Raw genomic sequence first — 15630 nt, 5'->3', positions numbered from 1 at the left:
CTCCTCATCAACCATGTGTAGAATAGCATGTGGCAGCATTACTTTTAAAAGACATTTTGCAATGTTCAAGAATGGCTTTATGACTTTCGTAGTTCCAGGTTCAAAGTCCAACGCGTGCATGCCTCTCGGTGAAAAGTTCAGCTTTACTTCTGATAATGTTTTGCAGTAACTGGCATTCATGTGAGTTAATAAGTCTACAAAAATCAACTGAGATCTTTCCAACCTTAAAGGGGCTGTGTGCCAGCATATTAGGTATTCCAAAATCTTTTTACAAAACTGCTGGAGAAACTCAGCAGGTCTGGCAGCATCTGTGGAGAGAGATTTCCAGTCCAGTATAACTTCTGCAAAACACCTTGTCTCACTTGAAAGTCTCATGGGTGCAATCGGTAATAAGGCTGCATTTGAATTCTGAAATATTCAGTTGTTGGAGAGTTTCTCTGCACAATACAAATGACTCTCTTTGCTCCTTTGAATAAACTCATTTCACTTCCCATATAAATATGAGTGCATAATTTGAAGATAGGTAGATAAGGAATTACTCAATAGGGTGGGCAGCACAGTGGCACAGTGGTTAGCACTGCTGCCTCACAGTGCTAGAGACCCAGGTTCAATTCCTACCTCAAGCGACTGACTGTGTGGAGTTTGCACATTCTCCCCGTGTCTGCATGCTCCGGTTTCCTCCCACAGTCCAAAAATGTGCAGGTTAGGTGAATTGGTCATGCTAAATTGCCCGTACTGTTAGGTGAAGTGGTAAATGTAGCGGAACGGGTCTGTGGGTTGCGCTTCGGTGGACTTGTTGGGCCGAAGGGCCTGTTTCCACACTGTAGGGAATCTAATATACCACTGTAGTATTTAGCTAATGACCATACTATAATGATTCTCCAGATTTATTAAACATATCGCACTTTGCTAAGTAAGCATTAAGTGTATTATTCTAGCACAATGAAACTGGGACATCTTCTAATTATAAAGTCAAATTGTTGTTAAGTAAACATTGAGTGAGCGTAGTTGCTGTTCAGGCCACGGATTAGAAGTAGTTTTTTTCCCTAACTCTGATTAGTCAGCTTCGTCAGCTGATGCACCATACCAGCTCCCATGCCAACAGGCTGCCTTTGTTATTTTCTATTTAGATGCAGAGAATTCAGTATTAAACTTGAAATTCTTATTCCTAGGATTTATCTTTTTCTCAATGCAGCCGAAGAGGACCTGGAATCTTAAACACAGCATCAATATTCTTCTGCTAATTGATCACGGATTAGCAGTCACCACATAACTTGATACGGAGGGGAATTAAGATAAATTTGAAAGAGGTACTTTGATGATGGACAAGAAAAGCATGGTAAATATCCTAGGCATGAAACTGGACTTGAACAATCGACAAAACATATGAAAGCAAATCTGCAGTTCCTTTTAAATCACACTGAATTTTCTTTCACATCTTCTTATTGCCCACTTTGATGTTCCTGATGTAAATGCAATAGCTAAATGGTGTACTACCTATTTGTGTGTGTATACATGTGTGTTACAGTGGTGCTAGGTAAACCCCATGACAGTGAAGCAATAGTATTACTGATCCAAGTCAGGATGGTGTGCAATTAGGGGTACTTCCACGCTTCAGCTGTCCTGTTCTTTTAGGTGGTCAAGGCCACAGATTTGAATGGGCTGTGGAAGGAGGCTTGACAAACTGCTGCAGTGCCATCTTTGGAGATAGTGTTCTCTGCTGGCACTGTGTGTTGGTGCTGGAGGGAAAGAATGTTTAGGGTGATGGATGTGGCTATTATGTAAATTTGTAAGCTGTCCATTCCATGAACTTCTTCCATCTGAAGTAGAAAGACTAAATTCATACAGAACATCTTTTGTACAGTTCAAAGATGTGTGGGTTAGGTGGATTGGCCATGCTAAATTGCCCATTGTTTCCAAGGATGAGCAGGCTAGGTGGATTAGCCATGGAAAATGCAGGGTTACAGGGATAGGGCTGCTGGGGTTGGGGTGAATGGGAGGCTCTTCAGAGGATTGTTGTGGAATAGGTGGGCTGAATGACCTGTTTCTACACTGTAGAGATTGTCTGAATATATATGTGCTGGATTTGAACCCAGCTCAGGATTTGGCAGACTGATGCAGGCCAGAATGAAGCTGGGTGGGTGCATGATTTTGTACTGCCAGGAGGAAAGGTCACTGGATTTGAAACACATTAACTCTGTTTCTCTCTCCTGAGATACTGCCAGACCTGCGATATTTATCCACAATACTTTCTGTTCTTATTTCAGATCTTCAGCATCCGCAGTAATTTGCTTATCAACATTAATTGTTGTCAGGTGCAGCGGCAGGACATGATTTGACCTTGATGTTGGGGTCTCAAAATCCTGCCCCAGGAAAAGAAGTGAAGGGTCTCCTTTAAACCTTGCCTCCAAAAACATTTCTGTTGCAAAGAAATGACAGTAAACCCCTCCAGCAAACCATGCTGATACAATGTGAAACTATTCTGTCTCTGGGTAATACATTTCATGGCACTACCACTATAGTGAGACTGAAAACCCATTAAATCCATTAGTTACGCCTTAGCAACAAGAATAATAAACAAAATCACAGCAGCTGTAAGTAAGATTCTTACATCCCTCCATTCAGCAATGCCATAATCATTCATGCAGAAATCACAGTGACGTGACAGAATCATGAGGACTTTTCTTTCCAAATAAAGTCAAAATCCAAACTTACACCATGTTGAACTTGAACATCCCCTGCTATTCTTGCACAAAATGCATCAGCGTTATATGTTCATGTACAACAGGACAAATTCTATCAGGTTGTGCAGAAGTTACGTGGTATCTCTCCGTATTTATTTGCAGCTATTCACTGCCAGTGAGGTTTTATTTTAGGATGTGAATGCTCATTATTGCAAAGGATGGTAAAGAAGAGGAACAGAATTTCTTGTCTTTTTTTTAATCCCAGGGCACCGGAGTTTGAGAATGTTACAGCACAAACGGAATCTGTTCAGCCTATTGCTCCATGATCTATCTGAAAGAGACGTTATCTTATTTTAATCATCCATCACTATAACTTTTTAATTTTTCAAATATTTATCCCTTTCCCTTTTAAATTATGCTGTGTCATCTGCTACCAGCACTGTTTCTGGTGATGCAGTGCCATTTTGTGTGAAAATATTGCCCTAACGTCTGTTTATTGATTTAGTGATGCTTTTAAATTTGTGTCCTCATAGCCAGTGGAAATGTATATTTTAAGATTTATTTTTTTCATTTTGAACCATCTTAATTGATCCCTTCATAATCTCTGTTGTAATGATAAAGGGTTGGATGAAGATTATAGGTTTGGGCACTTGTCCATGGGGAAACTTCGGGTGGTGTCTCCCCATTTTGCCATAGTGGTCAGCCAGCAGGTAAGACCTTTAGGGAAGCATGTGGGAAGTAGATGTCAGAGTCAGGGGTTGGGGGGAGGGGGGGGGGGGGGGGGGGGGAGAGGAAGAAAGGAAGGGAGGAAGATTCTAGTGGAGCTCCAAGGATGCCTCTCGTTCTTGCTGTCCACATAAAACTCTTTCAACGAGCACAAACACAAAACTATTGGAGAAAACTTACTTTTTCTGAGTACTTTCTGTGTGAAAATACTTCCTAAATTTGTGATGGCTTGACAGAAATTTCATACAGTTTCTCACTTCTTCACCCTTGAAAAGGAAAGAGTTTGCTGTTGACATTGATGGTATCTTATAACGGGGCATATGGCCTGCCATGCTAATCCAATTTGTCTCAACCCTCAGGCTCACTTTCACCAAATAGTTCACATTACTGTACAATTATGCTGAACATTGTTCCATCTTAGCCCATTCATTCATAGAGTAATGCACAATATGCTGACTGGAGAAATGTGGAAAAATGCGTTCAAACATCCAGTGCAGACTAATGTGTGTTCTTGATGTATTTCCTGTTCTCCCAGATTGTGGTAAATAAAGCTCCTAATCCAACAATCGGTCAAACCATCTGTGAGCCACCTGCAAACAGCTTTGTAAACTCAGCCTTTGGTTGTTCTTTTCAAAATATATCAGCTTCTGGAGCATGTTAACATTTTGTTGAAATCATTGAGAAGGAGGAATCAGGCCTCTTTGAATTCTATTTTTGTTGCTTGCTGCTGTTTAACCTGAAAACATTGTCTTCTTTTGAGGCACGTTCCCATGTTACACATATTTCTGCAAACTTGAATCATTTAGATCATTAATCAATTAGTTTATTATGAATTAGGTCATGACTGATCTAATTCCATATACATCTGATGGCTTAATCGCTTATGTTACCAGATAAAAACACTTCCTAATTACACTGTTGCTGTATCTACACGACATAGATTGTAGTAGTTTAAGACAGCAGTGCACCACCACCTTCTTAATGAAAATTTGGGATGGGTAATTAGTCCTGGCCATGTCAGCAACCCTCATAAAAGCATAATAAATACATTTAACTGCATTAATCTCTCCTGCTTCCAGTGATCTGGCTACTTTCTGCATGCTATCACACACAAAGCATCTTAGATACTATGAAATTCTTGAGATGCAGTGGTAATAGAGTCATAGAATCATAGAGATGTACAGCATGGAAACAGACCTTTCGGTCCAATCCATTCATGCCGACCAGATATCCTAACCTAATCTAGTCCCACCTGTCAGCATCCAGCCCATATCCCTCCAAATCCTTCCTATTCATGTACCCATCCAAAGTCCTCTTAAATGTTGCAATTGTACCATCCTCCACCACTTCCTCTGGCAGCTCATTCCACACACGTACCACCCTCTGCATGAGAACGTTGCCCCTTAGGTCTCTTTTATATCTTTCCTTCTCACCCTAAGCCTATGCCCTCTAGTTCTGGACTCCCCAATCCCAGGGAAAAGAATTTCCAGCGAAAACAGCCCCAACCTGTTCAGCCTCTCCCTATAGCTCAAATCCTCCAACCCTGGCAACAATCTTGTAAATCTTTTCTGAATCCTTTCAAGTTTCACAACATCTTTCCGATAGGAAGGAGACCAGAATTGCACGCAATATTCTAACAGTGGCCTAACCAATGTCCTGTACAGTCGCTACATGACCTCCCAACTCCTTTACTCAATACTCTGACTAATAAAGGAAAGCATACCAAACGACTTCTTCACTATCCTATCTAACTGTGACTCCACTTTCAAGGAGCTATGAACTTGCACTCCAAGGTCTCTTAGTTCAGCAACACTCCCTAGGACCTTACCATTAAGTGCATAAGTCCTGCTAAGATTTGCTTTCCCAAAATGCAGCACCTCGCATTTATCTGAATTAAACCCAATCTGCTACTTCTCAGCCCATTGGCCCATTTGGTCTAGATCCTGTTGTAATCTTAGGTAATCCTTTTCGCTGTCCACTGCACCTCCAATTTTGGGGTCATCTGCAAACTTACTAACTGTACCTCTTATGCCCCCATCCAAATCATTTATCTAAATGACAAAAAGTAGTGGACCCAGCACCGATCCTTGTGGCACTACACTGGTTACAGGCTTCCAGTCTGAAAAGCAACCCTCCACCACTACCCTCTGTCTTCTACCTTTGAGCCAGATCTGTATCCAAATGGCTAGTTCTCCCTGTATTCTGTGAGATCTAACCTTGCTAATCAGTCTCCCATGGGGAACGTTGTCGAATGCCTTACTGAGGTCTATATAGATCACATCTATCGCTCTGCCTCCTCTTTGTTACTTCCTCAAAAAACTCAATCAAATTTATGAGACATGATTTCCCACACACAAAGCCATGTTGACTATCCCTAATCAGATTGTAAAGAAAAACATGTAAGATTTGCGCTTCGGTGGAAAGCATGTTTCGGGCGACGGGATTATGTTTATAGAAGTGAGTCAGTTCTTTTTTTAACACTAATATGTGCAAAACGTATCCAAACTCATGTCTGTTGTCTTGTGTTGATTTAAGTACCACAGTGCCCAGGAAATGAATGCTTTCCTGGATGATGTTGCTTTAAAGTTTAATAGAGTGGTGATAATTCTTGAGATGATGATGATGATTTCTTCTAATTCGGCTTTTCAGAGAGTCCAATACTGCCCAAATATCAACACAAAGACAGATGGTATTGTTATTCGGTGATTGCACAGCTGATAAAGGAGTTAGTGAGACTGAAAGAGAGGTCCTTGACAATCAAAACGTAGCCCTTCAGAAATCTCAAAAGCCTGTGGAAAAAGAAAATGTTATATTCAGGCTGCCTGTACTGTGTATATACTAAAGAGCTGAAATTTGTACACATGATTTACTTAGTATATTTCTGCTTTCAACATAAATGGTTTGCCTTTAGAATCTATCGTCATTTGTGTCTGTGTCAGTACACATTAGAGAATAAGTTTGTTTCATTTTGTTTACTTTTCAGGGGATCACATGAATAAATATGAAGTTTTTTTAATCCTCATTTTTTAACTTAATCCTCAATTTAACCAGGCTCTCTTGAATTAACAGGGAACTAGTTTACTAATTGCTAAATGAAAGAAGAATTAATAACACCGTATGCATACATGCGGATTAGAAATGAGGTGAATCCAAAAAGATGAAAGTTTGAAACAAAACTGACCAGTCTCTGACTTGTTTGTGAAGCTGGATAGTTCAGTGTTATGGCCATTGAAAATGAAGTCATTACCAGCACCGATGCTGGTAGTTGAACTTTCAATTTTTAGATTCTTTGCTTTGAACGTTGATTGAAATGCCTGTCTTAATTGTCTTCGGCAGCAATTGATTGGCAGCACTCAGAGTGAGAGAGTCTTCACTTGTTTCACCTGGAGGATTGGTGTGCTTAACTGGTTGTTTTCAGAACTGTGAGCCTCACAACAAAATAGTGCACACACTAAGACACTAGCCCACGAACACACATCCCAGGATTGAAGTCTGTTTTTAAATCCTGTCCCTGTGTGTTCTTGAATGGGGGAATATGCAGTTATATCTCTTATCCAGACTGCTGTCATTTCTTTACTATCATGGTCACAGTACGAGGCAAACTAGGAGATTACAAATTCAATTTGAGTGCATTTTCTCCCTTTGAAATTTCTTTGACACCTTATCAATTGTGACATTCCAGAATAGCCATTAAATTTACAGTCACAGTCAACTTTAGGTGTTTGTCCTTTTTTCTAAAACTAAAAAAAGTAATTAAAGGTTGATAGGTCCAGATGTAATCTGGGTTTTATTAACCATGCTCATGCCAAACACATGAGAGGTATCCCTCTTTCATCAATAACACTCTCTTTGATGAGGTATTAAACTAAGTACCCAACTGTTCTCTCAGCTGGTAGTTTAAAAAACCTACAGCAAAGTTTTGAAGAACAAGGGAGTTATCCCCATTGTACTGGTCAATATTTATCTCCCAATCAACATCAAAGACAGGTTTTCTGATATTTTTCACATTGCTGTTTGCAGGGAGTTTTCTCGGTGCAAATTGGCTTTGTTTCTTACATTACTACAGTTCCTTCAGAGACTTAAAAGCACTTTAAGAGGTCTGGTAGTCCATGAAAAGCAGTGCTTAAATACAAGATTTCGTTTTGTGTGTGGGTTAACAGTTGAGTCAGGTCACCTCTCATTTCACCAAAATGGGAGTGACAGCAGCAGCAGTGATATGGATGGCACTATTTCACTTAAAGCAGAAGTGTAAAGACAAATCATGAAAGATCAAAGTGAAAGGAACATTTTAGAGGTAGCAAGAATGGTTCAATGTCTGAAATCTAACTAAAACATTGAGGCAGCAGGAAAAAATGACTTCTGTAAGGCTTCTCCTGATCATTTGCTTCAGGTATGTCAATGGAATCCCAAAGAACTAGCCATTATTATGAAGTTTTTGCTAATTTTCCAGTGAAGATACATTGGATAAATGTCAGAACCCCCACAAATACTCAAAGTGAAGGGTATAAAAGGACTTGGGCACTAGGGTGGCTCAGTGGCTAACACTGATACCTCATGGAGCCAGGGACTTTGGGTTCAATTCTAGGCTGTTTCTGTGGAGTTTGCATGTTCTCCCCTATGTCTGCATGGCTTTCCTTCGTGTGTCCCAGTTTCCTTCCACAGTCCATAGATTTGCAGACTTGTTGTATTGGCCATGCTAAATTGTCCCATAGTGTCCAGGGATGTGCAGGCATGGTGGATTAGCCATAAGAGATGTAGGGGTATAGGTGCAGGCATGGTGGATTAACCATGGGAAACGTAGGGTTATAGGCGTATGGTAGGGGGGGTGGAGTCTGGGTGGAATGCTGTTCAGAATGTCAGTGCAGACACAATGGGCTCTTTCCACACTGTAGGGATTATATGACATGACCCCGCATTAATCTGAACAAGTCTTTAAGACCATTCTGCTTTCTTGAAGATGCTTAATTTGAATGATCTGTAATTGAAATTGTGGATAAAAATATTTAATTAACTAAAAATACTCATTATTTTTCAAATGGAGTGGTGTTGAATTAATAGCAGTAAATAAATCAACAGATCTAAATAGAAATTGTTTCTCAGCTGGACTATTAGAATGGGAATTTGGAAAATCAGCATTTTCCCTTGGAAGGAAATTGGAGAAAGGGAGTGCAGGATGAATTGCCTTGGATCAACTCAACTTCTGGCTGATCGCAAAGTAGCTAAAACTGGAGTGCTTGGTCTCGAACACTTGCACCCTATTGGCTGAAATAGAATAGGAGCAATGCTGGCATAAGATTAAGATTTATTTTCTTGTCATATTTTGGCTGGTAGTTTCCTTGCTGCTATTGTTCAAATGCATACATCATTCATCAAAGAAGGATGGATGTGTGAATTATCTCCAACATTGTCACTGAGCAAGCCATTGGGGAATGTAAGGGAAATCTGGATTGATGCCTTCCTCTGATTTTCCCTCCAATACAACGCGATCCACAGGATCTCATGCCTCCAAGAACAGGAAAACAAGACGCAATGATTTACAGTGTAAAGGCCATGTGAGGCACACCAATGTCTCACAGTGTGTCAAGGAATCCAACTTCCTCATTACAGTTTATAATATCCTTTGGGGAATCGGTTTAGCTCAGTTGGCTGAATTGTTAGTTTGCAGAGCAGTGTGACGCCAACAGCGTGGGTTCAATTCCCATCACAGGTTTGAGGTTACCGTGAAGGACTCTCCTTCTCAACCTCTCCTCTTGCCTGAGGTCTGGTGGCCCTCAGGTTAAATCACCATCACTGCTCTAATGAGAGAGCAGCCCCTGTGGTCTGGTGACACAACAACATATCCTTTGACACAACTGATTTCTAATGCTATACCAATTTAATAAGAACTTGGTAGAAATATTAAATGAAATGTTGGTTAAAAAAAGGTGGGATTACTCAGAATAAGCTCCATTTAAGCCACGTCAACCTTACCCTGGAAATGGAGGCTAAAGGTCAGGTTCTACTGGCTGCCTCATTTGACTCACTGCCAGTTTGAGACGCTTCTTCCTATTTTCTGATATTGTCGCCACCCCTTTTAAATCAAGCATCAATACTGCTCTTCTGAAAATAAATTATCCTTTACCCTTTCTGTTTTTGCAAACCAGCCCCTGGGTATATTAATATACTGATCAGGATATTGTTTAACAGAAGAACATTGGATGGCACTGTTGTCTCACAGTGCCAGGGACCTGGGTTCGAACCCAGACTCGGGCGACTGTGCAGAGTTTGCACATTCTCCCATGCCTGCATGAGCTCCTGCTGGGTCCTCTGGTTTCCTCCCACAGTCCAAAGGTATGAAGGTTAGGTGGATTGGCCATGCTAAATTGGCCATAGAGTGCAGGGATGTGCAGATTCTATGGGATGATAGATATCTGCACTGTAGGGATTCAATTATAGGACCAGAAACCCAGAGACTAAGTTTTCAAATCACAGCATAACAAATTAGGAAATTGATAGCAACAAAGTGATTCTAATTGCGTATCTGAAACCAAGTCATGGAAAAATTGAAATATTTGACACAACAAAGGCCATTTTTTTTCTTGGAATCAAATCTCATCAACTGGTTGATTAGGCTGTAAAAGATGGATTCAACCTCGGTGTTGTGCTTAAACCTGACCTGTAATGTTCACACCTTCAATCTGTAACAATAAGACCATAAGAATAGAAGACTGCCGTGCAGAAGTAGGCTATGCAGCCCATTGGGTCTGCTCTGCCATTCAATGAGATCATGATGAATATGATTAGATTAGACTTACAGTGTGGAAACAGGCCCTTCGGCCCAACAAGTCCACACCGATCCGCCGAAGCGCAACCCACCCATACCCCTACATTTACCCCTTACCTAACACTATGGGCAATTTAGCTTGGCCAATTCACCTGACCCGCACATCTTTGTGACTGTGGGAGGAAACCGGAGCACCCGGAGGAAACCCACGCAGACACGGGGAGAACGTGCAAACTCCACACAGTCAGTCGCCTGAGTCGGGAATTGAACCCGGGTCTACAGGCACTGTGAGGCAGCAGTGCTAACCACTGTGCCACCGTGCCGCCCACTATAATCCTTAACTCCACTTTCTTGCTTGTTCCCCACAACACCTGATTCCCTTACTGTTTTAAAATGTACATATCTCAGTCTTGGATTTTCTCTGCCATAAAGAATTCCACACATTCAGTATCCTCTGAGAGAAGACATTTCTCCTTATCTCTGTCTCAATTGTGCAGGCCCGTATTCTGAGATCTTGCCTTCTGGTCTTTGACCGTCTCGTAAGAGAAAACAACCTTTCCTCAAATAGTCACGATTTGAAGATGACGGTGTTGGACTGGGGTGTACAAAATTAAAAATCACACAACACCAGGTTATAGTCCAACAAGTTTAATTAGAAGCACACTAGCTTTCAGAGCGACGCTCCTTCATTAGGTGATAGTGGAGGGCTCGAACGTAACACAGAATTTATAAATTGCTATAAATTCTGTGTTACGATCGAGCCCTCCATTATCACCTGATGAAGGAGCGTCGCTCCGAAAGCTAGCGTGCTTCCAATTAAACCTGTTGGACTATAACCTGGTGTTGTGTGATTTTTAACTTTCCTCAAATAGTCTATCACGTCCCTTAAGAATCTTACATGTTTCTATCAGGTCTTCTCTCAATCTTTTAAACTCCAATGACTACAGGCCCAATTGACTAAACCTCACCTCATTAGAAAATCCTTCCATACTCAGAGTCAATCTAGTGAATCTTCTCAAAACTGCCTCCAATATATCTTTCCTTAGTTTTCAGATCCAAAACTATTCTTAGATTTGTACCTTGTATAGAATTAGTAAGATTACCTATTTTTATACTCCATACTCTTTGAAATAAAGGCCAACATTTCATTTGCCTTCCCTATTAACTGCTGAACTTGAATGCTGGCTTTTAGTGATTCATGCACAAAGACTCCCAAATCTCTCTATTCTGCAGTCTTTCTCCATTTAAATAATATTCAGCTCTCCTATTACTCTGCTTAAGTCCATAAGCGCACATTTTCCTGCCATTATATTCTACCTGCTCGATTTTTGCCCTCATTTAACCTGTTTGTATCCTTTTGTAGAGTTTATGTGTCAATCTCAGCACTTGCCTTCCCAATTATTTTGTGTCCTCTGCAAATCTGGTGATAGTTGTAAATAATTGTGGTCCCAGTCCTTTACTACAGCTTGTCACCTCTGGAATATTCCCTGTATTTTCTAGGCTTTTCACTCCTGAGTCTATAATACCCATCTTCATCATATCAAGGACTGACTTCTCAACTGGTTTCCCTGTCAAAATTTTCCTTTACCATGCTTACAATTTTTAGCTACATGAGATCTCTGATCAAAGTTTCATTTCGGACAAAATCCAATTGACTTTATTAAATTTGAATAGAAAATCTGTAACTCTTATCTGTTAGTGGATTGACTGAAGACTCCTTATCATGGTTTTAAAACAGCAAAATTCAACAATATGTTCAACCAGTACTTTCTATCTCTCTGGTATTCAACAAATATTTATTGTCTACTTCCATCATTCCACAATTAGTGAGATCTTGTCGTTGTGGGTGAGTGATGACTGGAATAGATTAGAAAGCTATATAGCCTTATTTTGCTTTATTTCAAGTCTTAGTGATTACTGATTTAGAGGGTCTTGTGCACAGTTGTCAATATCTCTATCACGATGCCTGAAAGTCTGTATGCAAGTCCAACCTGCCCGGGATCTGTGTCCTAACATCTGAGCAGGTAGATTAAAAAGATATTGTTCTTAGTGGCCGTTCTCCGCCAATGTTCCCTCTAAACTGTGCAGCTACACAAGCCACTGGGAAATGCTGATCCATTGAATTCTACTTCTGAAAACCACTGTCACATACGGACTTCAAAGGTCCATGCAGCAGAAAAAATAATTATAGGGAAAGTTGTTCTCCACTATTATATCTCTCACTATCTGGGAATCTTTGCAGAAACCCATCTCTTTTTTAAAATCATTACTTTGCTCTTTTAAAATTCTCCTAAAAATGCCAAGCTTTTTCTCTCTCTGTTCCCCTCAAATCCCTCCCCCAAATCTTCCTGTCTTCTGCTCAGCATTTTCACTTTCTCCTTATCATTGACTCTGGGATATTCATTGCTCTAATTGATGCTATTTTCTGTTATAGCTCAATTCCAAATACACACAATGCATTTTCTCAGTGCATCATTATAGATTCCCACTTAAGTTTCAATATTGCATACTGTCCAGTCTATTGTGTACCCTGTATTTGTAAAGCATTGCCCACCATAACATGCTCCTTACCTAACAAGTAGTTGCACAGCTAGGGGGAGAGGCTGGTTTCTTCTTAATCATTATAAATCTGACACTGAATTGATCAGTGGTTTGTAATAGGTGAGTAAAATGCCTAAAATGCAGTTTGGACCAATAAGAAAATGATCTCTTGCACACATTGCCCTTCTTAAAGACCCACTTATGATTTAATCCTTATATGGCAAAATGGCAGCACTTTTGTGAAAAAGCAGGGATTGAACAGCCTTCTGTGGTACAGCCAGATACACTGCAGCTGGGAACCTCTTGCTGAATGAATGCACATCAAGTTAGAGCTGGGTCTGGCAATTCCAGCTAATAATCTCATAAATAACATAGCTAGGATTCCTGAAAAGTTTCAGAGGGAGATGAAGTAATTCAGTTTCCTGCAATTTATTGGTACACGTCTTTTTCTTTCTAACTCGTTGGGGCAAGAGATGGAAAATTAAATACTTTACAGGAAATAAACTGAATAGATTCTCAATAGCTGGAACTCTTCAGCCTACTTCCCATCTGCAGTCCTCAAAACTTATTTTAAAATTCTTGGAAATTGTTGAGGGGCATATAACAATGGATCACCAGGGGATATAATTTGAGGTGGAAGGACATACTAAGTATAGTTTTCAGAAATTGGTGCAGGGACCCATTTCTGTTTCTCATTTATTATAATGACTAGGATTAAGGTGTTTGACATAAACTTGTCAAATGTGTAAATTATATCACAGATGGAGAGGCAGAGGAATATGAGGAGGAGGCTTTTGAACTAGAAAATGAGGCCAAAGCAGATGCAAAGGACCAAATAGCCTCCTCCTGTGATGTAATCACCTAACTGCTTTATCATTTTATATTGGCTGTGAAATTTATTATGGTCAAGTGCAGATTGGATGGAAAATGGAAAGCACTATGATTCCATAACTCTACCTAGGACTGAGAGATTAGAGAGATGTGAACTATCTCAGGATGGGCACGGTGGCTCAGTGCCTCACAGTGCCAGTGACCTGGGTTTGATTCCAGCCTCGGATGACTGTCAGTATAGAGTTTGCATATTCTCCCTGTGTCTGTATGGGTTTCCTCCCACAATCCAAAAGATGCACAGGTTAGGTGAATTGGCCATGCTAAATTGCCCATAGTGTTCAGGGATGTGTAGATTAGATGCATTAGTCAGGGTAATATAGGGTGGGTTACTCTTCAGAGGATCAGTGTGGACTTGTTGGGCCAAAGGGCCTGCTTCCACACTGTAGGGATTCCAAATCTAAGATGTGCATGTAGCAAAATTGGAGGAGCACTGTTTAGAATATTAGGTTTAGCGTTAAAATAGAAGAGACAATAATAAAGACAGGTGTTTTGAAATGCAAAAAATGATGTTTTAATGACTTGAGGAGGAAACTGATACTGAAAAACTAGTTGCCGAAGCTTTCTAATTATTTATTATAGGCTTGAGTATAAAAAGTACCTCAGTATGTGAAATTTAAACTAAAAACACCTTCTGTTAAATCTAATTGCACAATTGGCCAGCACATGGTGAACAATTCTGAGTGTGCAAATAACTATATTAACAACCAATTTATGATAATCAGTTGAGCCATAACGTAGCTAAGTTAAATTTCCTCAACTTCCTAGTTAGATTCCTACATACACCCAGCTCTATTCTCTGCAAAACAAAAGAATATGTGTAAGCTTTGCATCTTTTTTGAAATGCATAGGAGATTGAGGACCCATAGTTCCCTACTGGTAATGTGGTAATGCCAGGGCCAATCAGAAATGACATGCCAACTACTCAGGATTAGAGGGGTGCTGGAAAAGCACAACAATTCAGGCAGCATCCGAGGAGCAGGAAAATCGATGTTTCGAGCAAAAGCCGTTCATCAGGAATAGAGGCAGAGTGTCTGCAGGGTGGAGATGCTACCTGAACTGCTGTGCTTTTCCAGCACCACTCTAATCCAGAATCTGGTTTCCAGCATCTGCAGTCATTGTTTTTACCTTGCCAACTACTCAGCATCCTTTTCTCCTGCAACATAAACTGTCATGATCATTAGAAATTTCACATTCTTGCAACTGTCCCAATCAGTGCAAGATGAAAAGCGTTTCAGCAATGTCCAAAAAAACCTGTTGGACTATAACCTGTCATCGTGTGACTTTTAACTTTGACCACTCCAGTCCAACACCAGCACCTCCACATCAAATTATGTATGACCAAGCCACCATTTGTGAACATGGAGAAAGCGAGGACTGCAGATGCTGGAGATCAGAGTCAAGAATGTGGTGCTGGAAAAGCACAACAGGTCAGGCAGCATCTGAGGAGCAGGAGAATCGATGTTTCGGGCATAAGATTCCTGATGAAGGGCTTACACCCAAAACGTTGATTCTCCTATTCCTCAGATGCCGCCTGACCTGTTTTGCTTTTCCAGCACTATGCTCGACACCATTTGTGAACATGACAAATACAGAAAATGTAATGGGGCAGTGAAATTGAAGACTAGAAGGGCCAAATGATAGCAAGGAAATGTCAGCAAATGATATAAATGGAAATGGTAATGGTTTTGATCAGAATACTCAAAGCGGAAGCACAGAATTGTATGTTAGTGGCTGTAAAACATTTTGGGATATCAGGTGATATGGAAAATGCTATATAAACATAAATCTTTCTTTCTTTAAGCGAGGACAAAGCCACACAGAGATGGAGGGGAAGTTGTGAAGAATGAAGGTATGATGGAGAAATTAAAGCAATATTTTTCCTCATCTTTACAGATGATGGCATAATCGAGATTAAAGCAAGAAATGGAGATAATGTAGAAATTAGGCATACAGATAATGTAGAAACAACATTGTTCTAAAAGAGCTAGCAATAAAGTCACTGGCCCTGGCTTGTAGCTTGGACTG

The sequence above is a fragment of the Hemiscyllium ocellatum genome, chromosome 25 (genome assembly GCF_020745735.1).
Source record: "Hemiscyllium ocellatum isolate sHemOce1 chromosome 25, sHemOce1.pat.X.cur, whole genome shotgun sequence".
NCBI lineage: Eukaryota > Metazoa > Chordata > Chondrichthyes > Orectolobiformes > Hemiscylliidae > Hemiscyllium > Hemiscyllium ocellatum.
The sequence above is the reverse complement of the archived record's forward strand: the minus strand, read 5'-3'. Positions refer to the sequence as shown.